Source organism: Cardiocondyla obscurior, linkage group LG15 (genome assembly GCF_019399895.1).
Source record: "Cardiocondyla obscurior isolate alpha-2009 linkage group LG15, Cobs3.1, whole genome shotgun sequence".
Lineage (NCBI taxonomy): Eukaryota > Metazoa > Arthropoda > Insecta > Hymenoptera > Formicidae > Cardiocondyla > Cardiocondyla obscurior.
The window spans coordinates 3260436-3285250 of NC_091878.1; the positions used below are offsets into that span (position 1 = coordinate 3260436).

General features: G+C 41.4%; 1 protein-coding gene across 1 annotated transcript in view; it reads left to right on the forward strand.

Moving 5' to 3' along the window:
- Window positions 1–3707: 3707 nt before the first annotated feature.
- Window positions 3708–24815, forward strand: part of Nlg-4 (neuroligin 4) — a 178781-nt gene continuing 157673 nt past the window's right edge. The window contains exon 1 of the mRNA XM_070666968.1: window positions 3708–4650. The gene's annotated coding sequence lies outside the window, so the exon portion shown is untranslated. The remainder of the gene's footprint in view (window positions 4651–24815) is intronic.

Consider the following 24815-nt stretch of genomic DNA (forward strand, 5'->3'; position numbering starts at 1 on the left):
TTCATCTTCCGAAGGATTAGAGCGGGTTGAACGCGTCTGAAATGGATTGGATCCTTAGAATCTAGATCTCAAGGTTTTTTGAGATCCGCAGGTTCTTATATAGAAATCCCTTTGGAGTCTTTCGAGTATTTTCTCGATTTCCCCGATAATCGAATTTTTGGGTCAAAACTTTGAGAACCGTTAAATAATTTCCTTGGGACACGTCCCTTTTTGTATCTCCCTCGCCGGGGACTCCACATTCCGTTTAACTTAAAAAAGTTTTTAAAAGAACCCTGAGGTTTCGCAAAAAGAATAATAATTTTGTGTCCTACTTAGAGAAATAATTAATTTATTACAAATAAATCTTTCAAAAGGCGATGCGGCCACGAAGTCGTATCTGAGAGTCTTTATCCTTTCAAGGATTTTGTGGTGGAATAAATTTCATTCACGCGCAAAGAACCCGAGGACTCGCCCGTTAACGAAATTAGTAGTCCCTCGGGGAAACTTTTTCCGCCGATCCCTCTGCACGTTGAAAAAGTTTCAAACTCCCGCATGCTGCTAGCAGGACGGAATCCTCTGATATATCTCGTCGAATTTCGACTACGCGGGATCACAATAGAGCCTTGGAAAAAGGAGGAACTGAACGCGAGTATATCATTCAGCTTGCTCCGTTTACTTCGTTTCGGCCCGCTGAATTACTTTAAACGCGTAACACTCTGAGCGTGACGAATATAAGTGTTAAATTTGGCAAAAAAGAGAATACTCTATCTCGGCTATCACTTGAAAGAATTAGAAAGTTTGATGCTCGAACGCTTTTGCGCAACACAACGCGCGTAATAATATGAAAAGAAGAACTTTTATTTAAAATCCTAGTATTTCTACAATATTTTTTATTGTTTTAAATGTGTTGAGTTTCATTCGCACGATTATGCCTCGCGGGTTTCACTCGAATTCGGTAAATTTGCGTAAAATCAGAATTTATTGAGAAAAGTTGTCGTGTAAAAAGTTCGCCTGCACGTGAAAAATATTATATTAATGTGGAAATTGAAAGCGATGAGTTTTACTGTCTCTGAAATATTAAATTCTTTATCAATTAACATAGATCGCGATACTTTACTAGTTTTTGTATCGTTGGATTTAAAGAGAAAAAAAAAATTTAAAGATAATTAATTGTTTGTGTATTACACGCGATTACTAAAATCGCAGATTAAACTACTTCTGTATGATTAAAATCGTCGGATTTTAAATTAAAGAAAATAATCAGAAGAAGATTTTCCATTTTTGCAAATATATTTTTCATATTCGGGAATAATTAAAAAAATTATGAATTATTATTTTAATCTTTAACTCTTGTGTTGCAAATCACTTGCATTTTATTTTTGTTTTAATACTCAATTTAAAGATTATAAATCTTCCGTTATTTAATAATTTTCTGAATTTTTTTTTACTCTGATCTTTCGGATTATCTTATTGTTTCATCGATTTAAATTTCCATCGCCCCCAAAGTGTCAGGTTACAAATATCGAGTCGTACGCAGAGCGTCAACACATCAAACCACAATATTGTAGACAACTGAAATTACAACGTCAACGTTTGTAAACTACATTGTCCACTGCAGATGCACCTGAGCCTCTATACGTCAAAAAAGTTTTTTGTCACTTGAACGCTCAGCCTGTCGTTTAATTCGATTGTTTTTCTTTTTTTTTTTTTTTAACAATATGCCTTTTATGGCGTAATTAGATCTATCGTTATTAAAGTGCACATTTTTAATATAATAAAATAAATTAATAAAAGTTAAAAAAAATTAAGAAGACAAAGATATATATATTTTTTAAGAGTACTAGAAGAAACTATACGCGCGCTATTTTTTAAAGAACCCCAATTTCAAACTACGAAAGAAAAATCATGCGACTTACCAATCTGCATGAGCTTCAGCGGAGTCGTAGAGGTCTGTCGATGACTGTAACATAAAATGAAACATATTAATGTAGACATATTAGTTTTTTAATTAACGTAAAGGGAAAATTTTTTTTTAAAGATTTAAAAGAAAAAAAATGTATATTCACCTAAAAGTTGCTCCGCCGATGCATGAAGCCCTTCCCGAGCCTGCTCCTCCTCTCAGGATGTCTGCGGAATGTCGGGTTGGTCCTTCTTCAATGGTAGAGTATTATCTGAAACAGAAAAATTACAATTAATATTCTGTTCTGTTTGATGATGTCTTATTGAGAGCGTATTGTACTGCGCGCGAGTTTTGGTGCCGCGTGATCTCGTTGCACATTCTAACGATAGCACAGGTAATGCGTACCGTCCCACCTTTTTTCCGTGCTCTACGTGCCTACAGTTGTTTCTACAATTAAAATTAAGAAGCACGACAAACTCGTATAAATTTGGCGTAAAGCAAACCAAGCGAGAGAGAATTAATCAGCGTCGGTTTTAAGCGGTAACAATTAAAAAGCTAATCTATGCGTCATCCACCAATTTTTTAAGATAGAATAGAATTAAAATTTGTAATTAAAGTAGTTTCTTTTTTAATAAAAGATAGTTACATATAGTGTGCAGTGTATTAGTATTTTTATCTGCAGGGTGATTCAAAACTTTTTCGCAATGCCGTGCCCTCGTTGGAGCAACTGTTATACGAGCTTCTTTTCGGTTGAATGGGCCGGCCTCGCTATTCACGCATAAGATTAATTAGCTTCAAGATCTCAACCGGAAGACGGCGCGGAATACTCGACAGTGTAATCGAGCAATCCAATTAGCGGTCTCGGTGCAAAGCTCGAAAGCTCTCGAGCTCTTGTGGTCGATGCGAGTTTATTCGGCGCGTCTGGTCTCGCTCGTCCTTCGAGGGGGACATCGATCTACCAGGTTTTCGCCTTGCAAGGAACGATACGTCCTTCGACAAGTCCCTAGGCGGCCCTAAAGTTACTGCAAAAGGGTTGAATCCGTTGGCAGAACTGAATCGATAACCGACTGCCCTTTTCTTCGCGCTTCCCCACGAGTCTGCGCGGCGCGTTTCGACGACGCTCGAGCTTTCCAGACATTCCAGCCTGCAAGTCCGAGTTACGCTTCACGACACTCGAATTTTCCCATCCGCGAGGGTATATAATAAACTTCGCGCCGCGATAACTCGACGTAGGAGAAATAAATTTTAATTCAGTGATTATAATCGATTTTAAGCTTCCACTCAAATAAATCTGTAGACACAAGACAGATTAATTCATTTATTATTTTTTAAAACCTTTACACAAGTGGTAACGTCTGTTCAACAATGATTTAATTAACGTTGAAACTCGGCTGCGATATTTAAAACGTCTTAAAAGGGAAAAATGAGACCCCGAAAGGGCTTCCTTACGTATCGTCTTTAGGTCAGATTTATTCAAGACAGATTTATTAAAAAAATATAAATAACACTTTTACTTTTCCATACTTTTTTCCGGAAAATAAAATTCTTGAAAACGCGCTTTTTAGATGGATTAATTAATTTCGTAGGTGACAAAAAAGAAAGAAAAAAAAAAAAAAAACTATGTGAACGTAAAAATTTGGCGTCGCTTGGGGTCACGTCAGCGAAGTTTAAACGAGCCTGGTGGATGTAGTCATGCTTCGGGTTTCACAAAAGGAACCCTCTGTCTGGCTGGAGGGTTACACAGCACCAACCCCGAAGTGTAATCCGTGGAATCGACCGTGGCGCGCTCGGCAGACGAGAATGGAGGCTCTGGCGTCGCGTTGCGCGAGAGCTTGCGGAGCTTTCCATTCCGGTGCCGTAGTCCGTCTCGCGAGCTTCGCGGTGACGTTACACACGTCGCGTCGTGCCGGTCACCGTGCCACCCCCGCGTCGCCTGAGGGTGGCCCCCGCGTCGTCGCAGCGTCCTTTAGGGTGTCAACGGAGCTCGCGATAATCCGGGCGTAGCGCTGCGTGGCGTCGCGGCGCCGCGTTCACCCTGCGATCGCGAGCGGAATGCGCGCGGATGCACCGTCGCTGGTCCTGAGAGGATTGAAACATCCCCTCGGACTCACATCCGGCAAGCGCGAGCCGGAAGACACGGGCTCGCACTATTCGAATTTCCGGCGTTTGAGTGCGATATAGTGTTAAAAGTGCCGGTAAAACGAGAGTCAACTGATCTAAAGAAATTAAAAAAAAAAAAGAAGAAAAAGAAAAAAAAAATGACAATGGAGATGAGAATGCACCTTGCGCGAGAACAACAGGCTGAAATGTGTAGCAGCTAACTACTAGAATTATCAAACGTCGAAATCGATTCGAGGGACGAAGCAGCGGCGTCGTGAAATTTAAACATTGAATGTTTTCGCCGGCAAGGATTGTTCGCGTAATTAATTAAAACGCGCGTCGCGGTATCAGTGATATCGCATCGCCGTAACGCTGTTTGCCCTGCCCATGAATGAGGCACAGATTAACTGGCGCGTGGAAGATGAACCGTTAGGATAAAGAAGATTCATCGTGTCGCAAACTTGTGCAGTGTGCAGTTCGAGGATTAATCAAAAGTTCGCGTGTTAATTCGGTTTAACGTAGCACAACTCTCGGCCGTCGTCATTCGCAAAGCGATGTGAGTTTGCCTTTGATGTGTATGTGCGTTTGTGGTGGTTACTTAAAAGAAGAATGTGAATTTAGTGCGTGGAGGCCTTCCACTTTTCATTCCGATGGAAGTATTCTTATTTCCGGTGAGTTTCAGTAACATTATTAACGTTATCAGATCTGATTTATCAGTTGTATTAATAATATCCTTTGCAGCAGATTTTTTTCCATAAAATTGTAGACTCTCGGAGCGCGCGTTTAATTATCTTTTTATTTATTTATTTAGAGCGTTATTAATATTTATTTAAATTAATCAGAATGCAATCTGATAATAATATGAAAAATATAATAAGGAAAGTGTAATGTAATTAATATGTATATCGAATAGGAGCAAGATTGCTATGTTTATTAAAGCATTAATTAAAACGTCAAATTTAAAAGAGACTACGATTAAAAGTTCAGAATTTTCGGGATTGAAGAACTCTACAATTTGAAATTATTTCACAATTACGTATTATAATACAATTTGCAGATATTTATTAATAATAAATTTCTTCGCGAAATTAAAATAGGTATATTTTCCAACAATCGCTATTATTTAAACGAATTCATTTAAACAAACATTTCTCATTAAGGAATTCAAAGATTTGCTAATTATCATTAATATTTCGACCAAACAAGCAACAATAATAAATATCTAAATATCTTTAATTGAAGGCATTAGCAGCTTCTGTTACGCATAAAATATTAACGCGTGTGGGCACAGTTTCGGGAAGAGAAATTAGTGCCGCGATAAATTACTGCAAGTCCGTTGAAATTGTTAAATCGCGAAAAGGGTTTTTCACGTTTATTTTTCATGAGCTCAATCGTAATAATAAAAGCGTCCCGTCCAATTTGTCGAACGGCCGGGGTGTCCGATAAGTTAGAATTAACGAGGGAAGATTTTCGCGGTCGCGTTGAATTCGCGGCGCGGCGCGGCGCGCCGGGGGTTAAACGGGACCTCATCGTTCCGATCTTCCGCATCACGCGGAAACATGGCGGGCGTTCTCGCTCAACAGTGAAATTCCTGTTTTTCCAACGGTAACCCGCCGCGGGGTTTCCGCGTTTAAATATTCCCGAAGTATGCAAATGCTGTAAATTCGCTGGAAAATATACCCGGCGAGCCCGAGCGCGGCCGAGCCATCGAATCGTTATAGATATCGCGAAAACGGGGAACACGCGCGCGCACAGCGAAAATGTATTAACCCGGTGTGGCCCGCCGATAATTTGCATAAACGGCCGGCGGAATTTACGCGCGGCCGCCATGTCGCGATCCTCCGCCCCGTCGGCTTCGAAGCGGATTACAAGTTTCCGACGATTTACGTGCTCATTATGCCTTTGTGAGCTGCGGCGGTCGGCGCCGAGGCGCACGGCAAGAAGTTTCAGACACTTCCGGAATAAACTCCAGCGCGATATATCTCCGGCTTCGGCGGTTACACGAGGCACGTAACGTTGTTCACCCTCTAAGCGCGCGGCTTAGCATATACACGTGCAATCTTTCGAGCGCAAACATAATTACGCATCCGCAGATACGACTGTGCTCGGCGAGGGGTTTAGTTTCGCCGGCGTCAATCGCGACAATGACAGACAAGGTTTGTACTCGAGAGAGGCTCGGCGTTTCCGTCGCAATTTTCTTCTCGGCGTTCCGCGCGGGTCAAAATCATAAAAATATCGCGCGGGGAAAAAATTCGCACTGATTCTATGAGCGAGGCGGTGATATTGTTCTCGCGTCTTCGCCGACGGGACACGCGTCCAATCTCATATTCTGTATTTCCTTCGAAAATACGCCTCTTGTGTTTGCAGCGTATCGGAAAAATAATCCCGCCGACGACCCGGCATCGGCGCGCGAAGAGCCCCGGAATGCAAATGCGTTCTATTGATAAATGCGGGGGCGGCTAACAAACACACGGCGCGCACACTCGCGCGGATGCCGATTGAATGAAATTTGTTCTGCTTACGTACATAAGACGCCTGATTTATCTTTCCCAACGCAACGGCGAAACGCGGATTACGTGCCCCGCATGTGTACACCAGGGCGCGTTTTCCCCGAGAAATATGCGGCGAGATTCGACACGGGCGTGGTAATGCGCGATCGCTTGCGCTATCATCGCGCGAAATCGTTTATCAGCGCCTTAATATTCACGACGAGAACGGACCGCGAGATGCGAAACGGATGTCTATATACAAAAGCGAGATTAATACTGACATCAACGTGAACACGCGTGCGAGAGGCAGCTGCTCGGTAAAAGCTCGCACACTTTTGCTACGTATATACGCGGCGTAATCGCCATATTTACTATTCAAGTTGAAGAACACCGTTCACGATATAGTTGAGGGGAGAATCTCGCGGGAACCAACTCTCTTACTTTCTTACACGCAGATTAACCGTCGTCGCTAAAACTCAGGGAGATCCCTCGACTTTCGCCCCACGTAGCCCCGCTCGCAAGATTACTTCAGGCAGTTGGGAACTTATTTCATGCTGTAAATGGCCTCGCTCGCGGAGTACGTCCGTACAGTAAGTCTTCGGCTATGCGATATCCAAGATTGAGAGGCGGTGAATAGGACCTTCGCTCGGTGACGCCGGGAAAGCCGCAAGTTTTGATGAAATGCATTCCCCGAGTCGCGGCGGCTGCTGTGTAAGAAGGCTCCTCGGTAGGCGCGCGCGTAGGTTTCAACGCGTTCTGGTTAGACGTCGGCGCACACGAGACACGAAACGGCGAGATCGAGACAGCGCGCGAACAAGAGAATTCATCTCTTCGTCGCCGAGCGAACTCTTCTTCCCGGGGTCTACTTCGACTTCATCTCGAGTTGTCCCCGTTTCGCGCCATAATCAGAGTTCAGCCAACTTCGCTCTTTCTTCGCTTCCGCCGCGGCCTCCCCCTTCAACTCCAGACGTATTACTCTTTCTTTCCCGCCGTTCCTGAAGTTTCTTTCCGGCGTGAATGGAATCGTGCCGGTTCAAAAATCAAAGATCCAAGATTCTCAAATTGAAATATAAAGAGGTTTCGCAGAGAACCTAACGATCCGGGAACTTAAAACTGCATAAGATTACAATGGCTCGACAAAGAAGTAATCGTGGTGGTTCTGAGTCTTCCAAATTTAAAGAATATTGAAACGTAAATTTTACGTAATATAAAATTATGTTTCTACAATAAATTGCTTAAGTTTATGGCTGATTTCTTATCTTTATAATTATTTTGCTCTCAAACTTTAATTATTTAATAAAATTATTTAATAAAAAAAAAGAAAAAAAATATTTGTACTATCTCGACACATTTTTTAATAGCACATTTCAATTTATCTTTTAAAATTAACAATTTCAAAAGAGGCTTATTAAATCTCAGACGTTCCGAGGGCTTGCTGGATCTTAAATATATAGAATCTTTTACATCTTAAGCCTTTTAAATCCTAGATCTTCAGATAAAGATTAAGATTATATCTCTTGGTATTAATAAGTTTTGGAATTAAAAAATTTTCTTATTAAATCTTCATGTCTCATCTTTAAGATTCTTATGCCCGAAAACTTTGCGCTCTTGATATTCCTTTAATTATTAAATCACGAGATTATTAATTTTCCATTATACCACTCTTATTGTCCCATCTTCTTACCTTCCTTCAACACTCTCTAATTTTTATCCTTACAACTTTTTACGTAGCTTCGAGGTTTAATCATTTCAATTGGGTTATTTATTATCTTATTGTTTCATCAAAATAGTTATTTTGCAAGCGCCTTGTTATATAATTACAAATAAAAAATAAATATACAGCAAATTGTTTTTTTTCTTTTCTTTTTTTTATGATTTAACAATTGAATAACTATACATTGTCTTGCAGTAACGAGGTGGCCGTTTATTAACTCAGTTACTAGTCGCGATATTAATTGGATGACAAAAGTTTATTAGCGTCTGTGTGTTCGCAACGCAATCGCGCGCAGCGCCATGTCGGCGCGTTATATCCCGTCGAAAATTGCGAGCGGGGAATCCTGTGGACGCGTGGAACTCGGCCAAATGCGATGTGCACACTATGACGCGCTGTATCTCGTGCGCGAGAGAAAAATGTCTCACTTTACACCGTAGTTTTAGTATCGCCATTTAAGTAACATATCGCGGTAACTTCGCCTACCATCGAGCTTCGGCGCAGCGGATCGATAATCCGTCGTGGCGCATTTCATTACGATATCGCATCTTTGGCGCGTTTCGAAAATTATTAGAAGCCGAATCTCTCTCTCTCTCTCTTTCATATATTTTAAGAATTAAATTATTTGATACTTCTAGATAGAAGAATTCTAAATATTCCTTAATACTCCTTCAAAAGTTCAACAATATTTCGAAATTATTTAATATTTTTAAAGACCGAAATTCTAAAATCGCAAAAAAAAAATATGTGTATTATTCCCTAATCTGGAAATTAAACGTGAAAATAGTTTTCGTATCGTGCTTTGCGCAGTTAGAGATTTTTTAATTACTAAAGACCCCAATTACAAACTACGAAACAAAAATCATGCGACTTACCAATCTGCATAAGCTTCAACGGAGTTGTAAAGTTCTGCCGGTGGCTGTAACATAAAATAAAACATTTTAATGTAGACATGTTAGTATTTAAATTAATGTAAAGATAAAGCGTTATTTTTAAAAAGATTTTTTAAAAGAAAAAATATATATTTATAATTTAATAAACTGTAACAATAGAATCGATTAATTTAGGCAACACACCAATTTTTTACAAATAGGAAACGTGATATTAGATTAGCTCGACATTACTTTTTTCCGCATCTTTGTTTGTTTCTTTACTAAGAATAAAGAGCCGCCTGTGCCTGAATCGTTTGTTCTACAAAAGCGAGCAAAGACGATCTCCTGTGATTGAACGACGGGGACGATTATTGTCCGAGATGTAATTTGATTCCCGCCGCGTTTAGAGCGACAGTTCGATCTTGGTTTACGGGAGCGCCGTAATACCTCGGGATGTCGGGATCTTAGAACAGAATCAACCGAATGGTAATCGTCTTGCAGCGCATCCGGATTTCGCAGCGAAAATAGTTAATCCGATCGATTCTCCCACTGGCGTAAGGGAAAGAAAATGTTTTATAAATAGCTGCTGGATAAAAATCAGCTGTGTAAATTTAAAAGACGTTATTTACGGTCAATACAGTTATTTGTCTCGCGATACGAATCGAAGTTACCGCGAACGGAAACGCTTCGCGGCTCCTCGATTGAGTGACTCTTCTCACTTCTCGGGGCTTTTCTGGAGAACGGCGACGTTGATTTATAGAAAAAGTTTGCGCCGCGTGTGCCCCGCGCGCGCATAGAATCTTGTTTCGGTAGCGTTACGTCGTTGTAAGTTCTCGGGAATCGCGGGAGTTCGAGCCGCTCGATCTTGCCGGGAATGATGATCTGCTGGGAAAAGTTTACCGGTGAATCAAGATTCGCTAAGTTTTTATTTACTGGTAAGACTTATTTACCAGCGTAAACGTGCCCATAATTTTCTCATTCTTCGCGTCCATATTGCACTTTCCGAGAGTGCAATAAGTTACAACATTGTCGCGATATTGCTCGGCGTCTCGCCGGGTCCTGTAATGCGGCGTCTTTACATTGTCATGTGATTACCGTCAGGCTTAAACTGTCCTAATAACTTTGAGCGCCGAGTAGACGGAAATGTAGTTTGCAACCAAGACTCGCAGCGGAATCTAAGGGTGGAAGTACACGCTGTACGGTAAAGTTCTCATCTCTCCATCTTTTTGAAATATCATCGAGCCGATACCTTATTCCTCGTTCCACCCTATTCTTTTTCAGGCCTTGACAGCCGTTGTACCCGTATATAGGTATAGGAATGCGCGTACGTGGTAACGGGGACCACTAATGCCTCCATGAAGATTTATCGTCTCGTGCCAGACGAGGGCTGTTACGTAAGGCTAAGCTCTCAGGGTCGTGGCGTCAAAATCGAGCCCGAGCGGTCCTCGTCCTCGCAATCGTGTAAATCCCAATGAAGTGGAAGCTACTCGCGATTCCGCGCGGATATCCCCCCAAGATCCACTGCATATGCGAAACGGAAACTGTATGCGTTACCTTTTAAATCCGCCGCCGCCGCCGGTTTATGACTTCGTCATCGCGCCGTCCCGTTTACGACTGCAAAGCCGGACTTTATATCCGCGTCGCATTCATATCGCGCTCAAATCGCGGTTAATGCTCGCACCACCGATTTGTGATTTACGAGATCGGGGGCAAACGCGCGATACCGTTTTTAATGAATAGCCCGTGGAATTACGATCGAATCAATTTCTATGGAGCGCATTCGTTACAATCGTAATATCGGACGATTTTTTTTTTTTTCCTTTTTTTTTCTTTTTTTGGCCGCGCTTCAATTTTCCCCCAGAGATCGCGCGATGCGAATTTTGACGCTTCATATCCAGATTTTCCAGATTATCCGAAAGAATTCAAAAATATGACGTGTATACGTTATATATTGACAAAGATTCTCATGTCGAACTTATATTTCGAAAAATGTAACATAATAAAATCCCGCATTAAAGCTGCATTCAAACAGAATATAAAATTATTAAAATTTGGTAAAAGCATTGAATACATAATAGACTCTAACAACACAATCTGAAAGTATTAAACTCTCGGTATTATAGATTAAAAATTATCAAATTTTCGATTAATTTAATGAAAAATAACAAACAATAGCATAGTATTTTAAAGATAAATTCAAAAATAATAAAGACTTCGTAATGCTACGTTTTATTTGCTAATAAAAAATTATTATTAATAAATACAAACAATTATTAATACGTAAAAGCAAAGATTAAAATTAATCCAAAAAAAAAATTAAAAGTTTAAAGAAAATGGTGGCGAAAAAAACGTTAACGATAACAAAAATTAATAATCAAATTAAAAGTTTTAGCTATCCCTGCAATCACACAATATCATGTATAAGTATGTATTCACATTTGATTTGAAATTCACGCAATAATACGATACAGTTGGGAATGGCCCGCAATATCTGAAGTTCAATTTTATGAAACTGATTCGTGGCTCACTCGACCCTACCCTCGGCGCTTTCAGTTTCAAGAGCGATCCATCGTGGTCCATATCTACGGTCGATTTCATATCTGGGAATCCCATACGGCGGTAGACCCACCCTTGCTTCTCGCGAGTCGCGGGAGATAGATAGGAGGAGACCGAGAGAGAGAAAAAGGGAGAGAGGAAGCGAGGCGGATAGAAAGAGGGCGGGAAAGGGCTCCGAGCAGCAAAGCGAGAAAATCGAGTGGATACATACGTTAAGCTAGATTACGTGTCCGGCGGCTAGATTGCGGCGGGGTTGTATCTGCTGGATTTATTAAGCAGCGCCATATGTATCCAGTAACGTGACACCGGCGTTCTGAAGGCTGAAGAATTACAATTTCCAATGGCAGATCATTGGCACGGAGACGGGTCAAGCCGTCGGCCGCGAAACCGTTACTCGTGTCCGGCGTCACGAGATGTTTACGTACGATTTAATATGCCGGTCCGCGCACGCAAAACGCCGCTTTTTGCCGAAGTAACTCAAACAGGGTTGATTGCGAATGCAAATATTTTACGAGTTTTCGAAAACAGACGTTGCTTTAATTATGAATTTGAATTTCTGGCTGCTGCCGGAATTTCATTTAATATTCTTGGCTGAATGTATGTATTTAGAGCGACGTTGTACCGTCAAATTTTCTCAAATCTCTATACTCTATTTTATTTAAGCCGATTCCGCTGCATTGCTTTATTTTTCGGATAATTTACATTAAATCTTTGGCCGCGAATATTTAATTTCAAGTAATAAAAAAAAAAAGAAAAAAGAAAACAAATAAATAAATAAGTAAAAATTAAAGCAACCTTATGCGCAATGAAAATTCACTGATGAAGTGTGCAAATTCCTTAACGAATAGAAATCAGGCGCAGTACGGGATTTTGAACAGTATGTACTGCGGAATAAACGATTCATGCAAATCTAAGCTGTACGTGGTGGCGAGTGCGCGAGTTTCCGTGCTAATTGGAAAGTATTTAAAACACGGGGAAACCGCAAAGAGCCGGAGGTAGCCGTATCGTTGCAGGCATGGCTGAACGGAAAGAATTTCTGCAGTGTAAATTTCCAAACTATTTGCGCAATTTACTTTTATTAAACCATTTTGCGAGCGGTCCTCCGGTGGCCCACTGGCACGTGTTGATCGAATTTTTCCCGATAATCATAATGTAAAAAAAATATTTTTCTTTTATTTTTTTTTTAAGTGAAATTGCCACGGTATCTATTATTAATCTTTATTATTTTAGAATATTTTATAAAATTAATATTTATAAATAATAAATTGATATTGTTAATTAACATTTATTAAATCGGTTGGAAGAGAAAAAAACTTCTACAAACTGTATTATTATTTGTGCTCAATTTTTTTTTTTTATAAATAATAAAGTAAGAATGTTTTTCTACTGTGTATTTTTTAATTTTAACTTGTAAATTATGTGGTCTACTGTTCGTAGAGAGAATTTACGCTTATCTCTGCTTTATTTTGTATTTCAGAATTATCTCGTAATTTATTTTACGCTTCTTTATTTGTTGAACATGCGCTCTGCGATTTGTTAACTTTGCTATTAGCGATCCTTCTTTTTTATCTGTTCACCCGTCGTATTTCGAAGTCTGGCTGCCGATACGTTCCGATTTTTCGCCATCGGTGACAGCTGCCAGAGCGTTATCGAACCCTCGAAACACAGCCGGAGTCGATAATGCACGAGTCGGTTGCAATGAAAACCGCAATAGCCAAGAGCGGGCGCGAACCTGTTTCACATTTTATCGCCCACCGAAACTGATGTCGGGTCGTGTAAGCAGATAAATGCCTCAGCTACAAAGCTGCAAGTTATCGCGAAATTAGATTTTCTTTTTTTCACGAAATAAAGAACGTTTGAAAATTTTATGCAATTCGAGATACTTTCAAGATACGAATAATTTTTTTTTTCTGAGATACATCTAATTTTTTTATTCGCTAGCTTGGCGGATGCAATTCTAATTAATTAAAACTGTCTGGGAGCGCCGTCGAGGCCCTTTATCCATACGACGGATTTTTCTTAGCTTCACGCAAGCTTTGCACGTGTTTCAACGCACGTCTACTCGTTAATTGGCCGCTGGCGTTGTTCGGATTTCAATTCGATACGCATGAAATCGCCGACTCTGTATCTCCATCGACGCGTCTTATTGAGAGAGAAGCGCACAAAGCAAACAGTATAGCGATACGCGAATTTCGCACGGCTATGTTCTATTAGCCGGCACGTTATTCGCGGCAATCGCTCGAAACGGTACAATTTAACATCACGTTACACACCATGGGCAATCCACCGTCGGGGCTTTACATAGGGGGTTTTGTGTTACAATTATCTGCCCGGAAGCACGAAGCACACAACTGGCGGTTAGCCGGCTACCGCCGCTTCTTGTATCGCCGTAGCCAAAGCGTGCTCAATGTGCGGATAAACGCATTCGCTGAATTCTTTCCTAATTATTCCCACCCGAAATCTCCGATCGCTTCATTCCTCGGGGAGGAATCTCGGGACGGCGACACGTTTCAGTCGCAGAAACTCTAGTGGTTCCAAACGAATAATTAGCGGACTTCGATACTGTCACTTTCATACTATTTCCTGAAGGGTGAATCTTGTAACTCGGGAAAATATAACACTTCCTAATTTGGAAACTTTATGCCTGCACGTATACTTGGAAGTTTCGCAATTTAAAAATCTCGCAACTATTTAAAACTTAAACTCGAGCTTTGGAGTTCGGAATTTCTTTCAATATCGAATCCAATCAGCGGTTTCGGTATTGCGGGCGCATGACGGGCGGGATTCTCGGCCGCTCGGATTCCCGATCACTTCGATTTGCGGCCACGATTTTGCGAGTCGTGATCTTCGAAACGAGCTACAACGCCCAACGCTGGCACCTGAAATGTGCTCCGTGTATCATCGACTTATCCTCGTTTCTCCTAGCGCACGGATCGCGAAATGTGTCTGTCACGTACGTGTACTGTAATACCCGAGAGAGACTGAATGTACCTACATCGTGGCGTACCGAGGGCGCAGATGTCATATCAGAACATTAGCATCGGCCTGCGGGTGCCTGATGGTTTTCGACATCACGGAAACATTCGTCGCGTTATCTTGCGTCGCGGGATCTTAGCACGCGATAAGAGCCGAGTAAATTTGGAGGAACTACATTGTGATATTGCATAAAATTTGCTCGTTCCTAATCTTTCGTTTTCATTTTATTCAATGAGCGTACCAAATAACTTGGGAAAACGACGTGAATTAAGAAATAAAATTAAAAGCTGTCACATTTTATATAAATTTTACGTAATCAATATTTTCAAGATTTAAATCAGTCACGTATTATAAAAAATTGTTCAGCATTGATTTTTTTATTTAAAAAAAAACTCTTTTTTTATTTTACTTTGTTGCTTCCAGTAGTCCAGCTTGTGCTTTTTATAGAGAACAGTTTGAACATGCAGATGTGTATTTGCGACACCGAGGCCGCCAAATTTTTAACAGGATATATAGTTATGCGGCTGTAGTTCAGCCTCGCGATTATTTTGCATGCATGCTGGAGAGTAAATTTCACGAAAGGGTTCCAAGGAAGTAGGTTGGGATTTGAATTTAAACGAGGACCCTATCCACTCGGCGTCGGTGTCGAGCTTTCCGGTCTCGCATGCGCGGGCGACAAGTACCGCCGAAAATTATTTTTGGACACGCTGGAGAAAGCAACTTCCGCCGCGTCCCATGCAAAATAGAGTGTACATGTGCGAAATACGGAATACATTACAAAATTTCGGAATCGATAAGACGATCGTCCGAGCCCGGGCGTCTTTGCGCCGCGGAAATTTTATCTGCAATTATATTTCAAGTTTAAATTCGATCCGCGGAGTTATATTATTGCCCGGCGATGAAACCAACTTAATTTGCAGGCTCAATTAACTAAAAGTACGATCTTGTTATTCGTTTACAGTCCCGTAGCTTAATCTGAAAACTCCTTACTTTGCAATGTTAACTCCGTAACAAGGTCTTCACTTAAATTTTCGTTAAGGAAAAGTTGCTCCTAATTTTATTCAACGAAGCGTCTTCGCTGAAAACGCTCGCAACACGCGAGAAATCTAGTGTTAGTGGGGTCCTTCGCCTCCCATTTCCGTGTAGTTCTCAAGTTGCCACGTTGTTGTTTTAGAGGTTCTAGATTTTAGTTCAGTCGAGTTTCAGGATGTTGCTCTAAACTTCACGGATTCTTGACGTATCCTTTTACGGATCTCTTTTTCGCGAAAGTTTTATCGCGGCAGAGACAACGCACGCGCGATTCGCGGTCAACACCGTTTGGTTAAAACTCAGTTTCCCGGTGATGTTTTCGCAGCTTCTCCAGCAGAATTTACGGACACTGTCGCAGCGCAACAAATTCCGATAAAAAAAAAAGAAGAAAAAAAACGAAAAAAGAACTCCTATTAGGACAATAGCAATAACGTGAAATTACCCGAGTGCATGTCGCGCTGACTTTTCATTCTCGACCTCCGGCTGACCAACGATTTACCATCACCCTTGCGTCTTCTTTTCTTCTCGGCGTTTGGCGCGAAACAAACGAGGCGGAAATTTGCAGGACCACTGGAAACACGGCGCAAAAACGTCACGATGACAGCAGCGTTGTTCCATGATACCGCGTTACCTTCTCGCGACCGCCTGTCCGCCAAGAAATATTCATCGACAAGTGAAAATTAACGCCGGTCGTTTATCTCGCTTCGGAACCGAGTGCCGTTCGCTTTAATTCAATAGAAATAGTTTTGCTAGCGCCCGAGTCACATATGTTTTTATTATATTTTTACCGAATTGATTTAAATATATCAGCGCGCCGTGATGGCAGACAAATATTGAATCTGACTCTATATTCTATTTCCCAGGAGAGCAAAATTTATATATAAAATTTCCAAATATTATATAAGACGCGTGAAGCGCGAAGCAAAATGAATAAACAAAAAGTGGCTGAAATAAATGAAGAAAACGCGAAGGAATCAAATATCTCCGTATGTCATCAAAGATATTCCCTATGTGAATATCGATTTACCGAATCGGGATTCTATAAAAATTTATAAAACCACGTATCTTTTACTTTTGTAACAATGGGGTGTCGCAATATGATTCCGCGAAATAAAATACTTATGGACTGTGGAATCTTCACCAGATTCGAGGTTCATGCGGTCGAAGGAAATTAGATGTTGGCTTTGTAGAAAAAGAAAAAAAAAATCTAACGTAATAATAATTTTCAAAGTAATTACAAGTTTTATATTGAGAACGAAACATGTTTCTCTCGATTACTCACTAAAGATACGCGATGGGAAAAATTTCCGATGCCGCAAACATTCAGCGTGTTTCAATCGAAGCAATCACGCGACGGTATTAGCAGCATTAGAAGGTAACAATTGATTATTGAATTTGACACAGCACCGTGCTTAAATCGCTTTTCAACGGGAATTTCTGGTTACATCTCAGTACGGAAGCACGAAACACGTATTCGGGTAATTGACAAGCGTGCGGAGAGTTCTCGATAATTCGACGGGCTGCAAATTCGCACATGCACGTGCCGGGTAAAGGTAAACGATGTACACAGTGTCCCCCGATCTGCATTCAATTACCGCTAATCTCATTGTTGAATAAATAATGAAACGTCAGCGTTCAGGGATAACTAGAGCAGTATATTTTATATGCCAGGTAAAACGTATCGCGATCGCGAGATGGTCGTGTAATGCGATTCTTGCAATTTCGTTTCCTACTTTATAATTTTTTCTTTTCTATTTTTACGCCCTCGATAAATCAATATTAATTCTCGTTATTCGTGTCTCGGGGCGAGACCTCGGCGAATTTCACACAATGATTTGCATCGGCAAAAGGAGAACCGGCGACTTACTGCCACGGGAGCATAATTCGTCTGCCTCGCCGGCGAAATTTGTTCGTAGGGACGTTACTATCCCGAACTTTAGAGCAAGTTTCACAAAAGACTCATGGTAGGTACAAGGGAGGTCTTAAGGGGGACTGAGGGTACATCCCGGTCTCCGTGGGCGGAGAAGATGGACGTATTGTCCTAAAATGCATCCTTTCCAAAGTATGCTTAAGAAGCTATATGCGCGCGCGCAGATAATGCGCCTACATTTTTTTCTTTCTCCTTTTCTTTTCTTTTTTTTTTCTTTTTGCAGCGCACACTGAAAAGCAGGTATATTAGCAACAAGTTTATTCCTTAAGGAATCTGGAATTTTTTCATAGGAAAAGTTTAATAGAGTTCACTTATCGCGAGCAGTCATCTCGAACTTTCCTATAAAACGGAAGCCGGCGAATTAAAAATAGGAAGTATTAAAAACAACGTTTGTTATGTTGCAATTATACTATCAAGACTTGCAGATAAAAAGTATTAACGCTTTTAAGTAAAAAATATTTCATTCCTTATAGTGTAATTCATAGAAACATATTGATGTCAGAGTTTTATTATACGTGCCGAGTTAATTAGTGGTTAAAGAATCGAGCCATTAATTTAATTCGCTCATTTATTCGTTCTCCGTCCCATAAATTTCTGCTGAATGCAATAATCTCCATTGATTTTCTTCGAAAATATCATTACCACCGATGCAAGCGGAGAGAAGGGCGTTCGTGCGTATCGGAGGCGACATTGCTGCAGTTGCAAGTGAGGGATGAGGGCAGAGGATGTCGCGGTGGAGGCACTCTACTGACGGATCCGCCAAGAGTACGAGTTCAATTTTCCAATTTCCCGGACTGTCACTCTTCCCCTCGCGGCCGTTCGCCCGGAATATTTCCCCGATTTGCCGGTCGCAACGCCATGATTTCTCCCCGCGCCTCCCCCTCAACACCTAGCCCAGTTATTTAAGATTCCCGCGGGCGCTCCGTCTTCTGTTTTAAAAATCACTCCCGTCCGCTTAGTATGCCAGGACGGCTCGTGCTAGTCGACTGTGATATTGCCTTTGCGCCCTCACCCTCCGCCCTTCCGGCGCCCTCCGCCGACGCGACCGTCCCCCATCCCTCATTCAGCCCCCATCGGCCTTGTCTCTTACCGTTTCTTTGTCTCAGCTTTTACTCATTCGATCCCGCATACTAGAGAACAGATCTCGGACTATCCGCAAGTGATATAACTATATATATATACTCAGCCGCTCGCGCGTTTTAAGCCCTCTCCAATTCCGAGATTTAAGGATTTTCGAGACACTTAATTCCTAGACAGCAAAATTCCCGGAGGTCCAGGAAGATGTACCGTGCAAATTATATATTAGGGTAATGCACGTTACAATGAAATGTCGTGGAGGATATTCGCAAGACGTAAAACTTCTTAACGGCGCCCGGCTGTTTTAAATACCGGAGGACCGATATTAAGTCGACGAAAAGTATTCTCGTCATTTCGGTAAAGTGTCTGCAAGTTCGGGAAGAAAGCGTCGATGGGAATATTTCTCGAGACCGACCTCGAAAGAAAGTATCTGATAGCTTTAATTATGTCACTTATCCGCAGTTACGACATTTTCCGATAATTACTGGGGAATCCATAGAGCGTGTCTTACAAAATAAAAGAAGCCGGGGGTATCGGTGAAACAAGCTAGATAAAGTTTCCCAGGGAGTTTGCTCGGGTTAAAACTCGGCGATTCGGTAACGATTTGATTGAAACCGTCAGGGCATTTACTTTTTCAATGCGTGGAACGTAATCGGAGCTTGTTACCGGCTTACCCTGTCTCGCAAAAGTAACATCCAATTGTGCCGCCACGATGGACCGTTTCCTCATTCTCGCAAGACGCTATTGGCATGCGATATTCACCGAGGAAACAGTATGAGAAATTACACTTGTAAATATTTTACGGCTACAAATAAAAATGCTTCCCTCCGTTTATATTTTTATTCCCCTCCTAGTATCGTACAGTTATGAAGGGACCACATTGGGAACTAACAGTTCAAGATTATGGAATTGGATATTTTTGAAAGTAAGATTCCTCTAAATTTCCAAAGCTGTAAAAACGCGATATGGAGATGATTACATGCACCGAATATTATTACATTTTATTATTCTCAGTTGAAAATTTAAATATAAGAATAAAAAAAAATGATAATAATAAAAACAAGAATTAAATTTAGAAAAAAAAAGTTATAAAATTTAAATTTTAATTCTGAGAATACTGATAGTCATAGAAATGTCAAAGATTTAAGATTAAAGTGGAAGCGTTCTCGATAAAAATTGAAAATTGAGTTACTTAATTTCTTGTGTAGCCATATCCATATTAAAGACGGGGATTTGAACAAATTTCATCGGGGTTAATAACTTGAAGTTAAATCTGGAGAAACGGCATCGGCCATCCCGGATAATTCTCGCGATGAGAGCTGTACGGTAGCGGAAAGTTACTTTCATTTAATTGGGTATAGGGCCATCGAGAAGTTCTCATCGAGATGCCGATAGATTCTCCGTGATAGCGGAGTTCCAACCGGTATCTCTGCAACTCCGTGCTGACAGCAGTCTGACGAAACGTGACGGGCTAAAATCCAATTAGCGATAATTAAGGTTTCCACGCGACTTCGCGCTAAGATGCCGAATTTTCTCGCTCTTTCGGCTCGATTAACCCCTGTAACGAATACCAAAGACGTAATTATGATACATGCACTCTTGAATCTTAACGCGCCCTTCGTGTACTAATTACGTCTTTTTCATTTTATTATTCGATCCTTTTTTGTTTTATACTTTAATTTGAATGTAACGTTTGAATATGAAGAGTTTTCCATTTATAATTTTAAATGCTTGTAATATTTTATCGTCAAACTTAATTTTTGCGACTTTTAATACCGTTAAATTTCCAAAACTTGCAATTATATTTTATTGGATATAGTTATTTTTCTTTTTTTCTATTCTCATTGATTGCGATGACAATTTCGCGTTCCCAAGTAAATTCATTCTATTACGGCGGGGAGTCTCCTTTTATTGCCACGATAGAGAAAAGTTACGCATTGAGCAAGTAATAAGAAGGAGTTTTATTAGCTTCTCCGAAAGCCCTTTCCTAGGATGCATAAAGACGGCTGTTCAATGAAGTCATTAATACCCCCGGTGAGCTGACCGACTTTCTCGGGTTTAAGGATATTCATTCGTCTATGACTTTACAAGAAGTCTAAAATAACGAAAGATATTTCGAGGCACTTTACTAGAAGGTATTTCAAATTAAATATCAATATTAAAAGTTTGCAAGAACAACCCGAGTGGAATTTGATTCCCACCGTTACCTAATAATTAGTTAACTAATTCGTGGTTTATCTCGTTCCTGTCTAGCAAAACTGTCCAGCACCGAGCTAGAAACGTAACGTTTAAAGCGTCTCGATATTAAACAATTATTACTCTCTAATAACGAGTCGAAAAAGCCAAATATCTAAACGTTTTTCCGCGCGTACTAGTCTACTACGAATAGTAATCTGTCTCTACGCGCGCGCTCTCTATTGCGGCGGTCGCTGAACTCCGGGCCCGCCTGGCGTCACCGTGTCTGCGTGAACAATGATGGCTGCCGGCTGACGTAACGCCCACGTGCTCGTAGTTGATCGCGGCGGCCGGCGGGCCCGGAGGTCAGCGGCCGCGGCAGTCGAGCGCGCGTTGCGCGCGAGTCAATACGCGTAATAGGTTAGTCGCGACGAAAAACGTTTAAATATCTACTTACAATTAGACACATGGTCCGCGCCGGACAGTGATTAGACGATCAATACCAGACAGATTTTGTTTGTATATTTAGTCTGCGCGATCTAACTACTAGCTGCAAAATTAGATTATTTAAATAAATTTTTACTCGGGGAGATCGACAATTTAAATTATTAAAAAATTATTAAGACTTTTGTTTCTCAGCGATAAAAATTTCTAATCAGTGCGTAAAAGAATTTAATCGATGATAACAATAATAATGCGCGAATGTGCCGCTGTAAAAATGATGAAATATAAGTAAATCGTATACGCGGGGGTGTCGCAGACGATGAATGACACGAATTCAGAACGCGAACCCCGTGGGTCTCTGCAATTTGTTTGTTTTATGACCGGCCTTATGGCGGATTCGTGTTGCGTATTATACAATGCGTTTGTCGCTGGAAATTCCACGTCGCGGCAAGACGAACTGAAGCGTCAACCATGAAGCGCATTAATAACAACTCGCGCTTGGTAAAAACCGCACATTTTTTCGATCATGTTGCAGCTTAATACTCCCGGCCAATTCAATGCAACCGCGCACGTTCCGGTTTCGTGACACGTACAATAAGCGCGTGGAATATGCGTGCAATAAACACATTCAGATTACGCAATTGAACAACAATAATTGAATTTAATTTTTAATTTCTTTGTTACGATAAACAATAAAGAATCGCTTCTTTGTAATATAATTCAATCCGGTGTTGCGGCTCGATGTTCTAATATTCATAAGAGAAACGTTCGCGCTCGTATACCAGAAGAAATTTTGAAAGGATTTCTCTTCTGGACGCGGGCGGCTCAATTGATAAATCCCCGATTCATTCCCGGAATTCGTAGAATTCTGCTATCCGGTTTAAGAAGTCCCGGTATGATGTCTACGTGAGTCTGAATGCTGTTTAATATTGAAAAGAGCGAGGACCGGTCGGCGTCGCTACACCGTCGAACTCCGACGCAGCTACATTAAAGATGCTCGTGGGATATGGCGAAGTTTCGATACTCATCCAAACGATCGGCCTCCTCAGCGTTTCCAGTAAGTGTCACGTCCCCGAAGCAATGCCAGAATTATTGATAACCAATTCCTAGTCAGATCTAGCGTCCCCGTGAGGGAGCGCGGGGCGAAGTGGTAGCTTTTCAAATTGCGCTTTGAATCGTGAGATATACTCGGGATCCGTGGTAATTGGATTCCTGGGTCATCAGATACCCGAGTTCTTGCACACTTGGGAACGGGTCCCCGGGTACCCGCTCAAGTACGCGGGGAGTCGTCAATTTCCTCACATTCTTTAATTTCCATGCCGAAAGACACCGCGATACGTGTTCCGTGCGTCCCTCGATTTCTATTACGCGACGATTTAATTTGTTCTCGGCATTTCTTTTCTTTTATTTTTCTATTTTTTTTTTCTTTTTAATATAAAAAAAAAAGAAACGAGTGCACGGAATAATTTACATGCTCGCCGTAATAACACGAAGAGCCGAAATCACGTCGGCTGGATTAGGTGGACGTTACATTGAAGAATTGCGGAAATGTGGGTGCGGAATGTATCTCGTGAAAGTATCGCGGATGAATCGATGGGGAAAAAAAGTGTGGCAGAACGCGAGCGAGAAGGGACTCGTTACGATAATTGGACTGGTGTTAATTTATTTTAGTGAATCCACGAGGCGGCGCGACACCGACTCGGCAGCACGTCAAATAAGTTTCAATTTGTATAACGAATTTTCCCTCTCTTAGAGAGCGGCATCAATGAGATACAAGAGTATACCGGGAACGGTCCAACAATACCAGCAATTATCGCCAAAAAGTTTAAATGCTGCGTTAAATATTCAGCTCTAATTGAGGTGACGAAGATCTATTCGCCTTGCGATTTATTTATCGCCTAGCTCGATTGCAATCAGAAAAAAAGAGAAATTAAAAAAAAAAGAAACAACGAAATCCCAGCTTTCTCCAATTATGAATATTAAAATGTAAAACAAACAGCGACGAAAGTGCGGGTTGTAGTAATTTAATTAAACGAAATACTTGCGCGATGAATAAAGTTGGCCGAAAAGGTTTTCTCGTTCCGCGCAATTGTACACGCAATTATTATTATATCATTATTATCATTGTGTACAATTTATAGAACAATTTATCTTAATTTATTTCACATCCTCGTGCTTGAGATAAACAGTTTCCAAGACTTTTATTAGTCCGGATTCCGTCATTTTTAATTTCCTTAATGATCCTTCAAGCTTCACGTTCCGCGTTAAGCCCTTACATCCTCACAAAGGAGCAATAATTTTTGCACTCGCTCGAGCGGAATTACATCAAACACGTTACATTACGTCCAACTACCCTCTTCGTTTTATCCCTCGTTCATTCTTATGTACGCGCCTCTTAATTCTGAAGTGACGTACCGCGATTCTCCAGAGGCGCTCCGAAAGAAGGGCGACCATCTTATCGGCTCCCTTAAGAGTTTCCTTGCAATTTCAGCCGAAATAGTACCGCGCGTGACACAGGCGGGCATTATCGCGTTAAAAACGCGAGGAGGCGAGAGCGCGACGTCCCTCCGGGAGGATTCACGTTCCGGAATGACGGCGATATCGCCCGTGGAGAAGCTAATCGTTGGAAAGCGGGATGTCAGGCATGTGCGAACGCGGGCGACATCGCCGTCGTCCCGGGGATGAATTATGCGACTTGGCGAGATCCTGGACCGGCTCTCCTTGCAAGTGCAACATGCGGAGCCATAAACCATTCATCGGTCGCCGCACGCTGCAACCGCAGATAATGCGTCGGACGCGATCCGCCGCGTGCGGGAATCGGCGCGATTGAACGCGCCGTCGCGCCGGGTCGATCGATCAATCAACGTTAAATGGCCATCAAATGGCCTCGCGACGCAACGAGGCTGTACGCGAATTTGTAAGCGCGGACAGCTGCGCGCAGCGACTCCGTTTTACTTGCCTGATCAATTTGCAGAAAATTTCACCCGCGAATGATTTTCCAACGTCGTTAATCCGAGCCGGCAAGAGTTTAATTAGTACAATCGAAATAAATCTGGCACCGTTAAGTACGTATACTTAATCTAAATGAGTATATCTTGATTACGCTTTCAGTTGATCTTAAATAAAATTTAAATTCGAATCGCTTTAAAAGTGAAGCTACGTGTCCGGAGTTTTGAAGCTGACGCAAACGTTATCTTTCAATATTTAACTATAGTATAATTTAGCCGCAGCTTAAGAGTTCCGGGTTCAAATTAAATTCGAATTGCGTTAAAAACATTTCAGGTTTCTTCGGAATTATTAATTAATTAGCGTGCTCGACCCCGAAAGTGTTTTACGCTGAAGCTCGCGAATAATTGCGAATTGCAATCAAATTCTCGTTAGAAAAACATTCGCCGCAGACTCATTAGGGGAGAAAAAGAACCGGTTTCCCAAATCCTCGAATCAAGAACGAACAATTAATTTCTAAGGCTCTCGTGCGACCGTGGTGGAAACGTCTGACGGCGCCGCCATCAGTTCTGGGAGCAAAAACTGGATAATAAGGTAGACGTTGCTTTGAGGATGCGGTTGACAGAGCTGG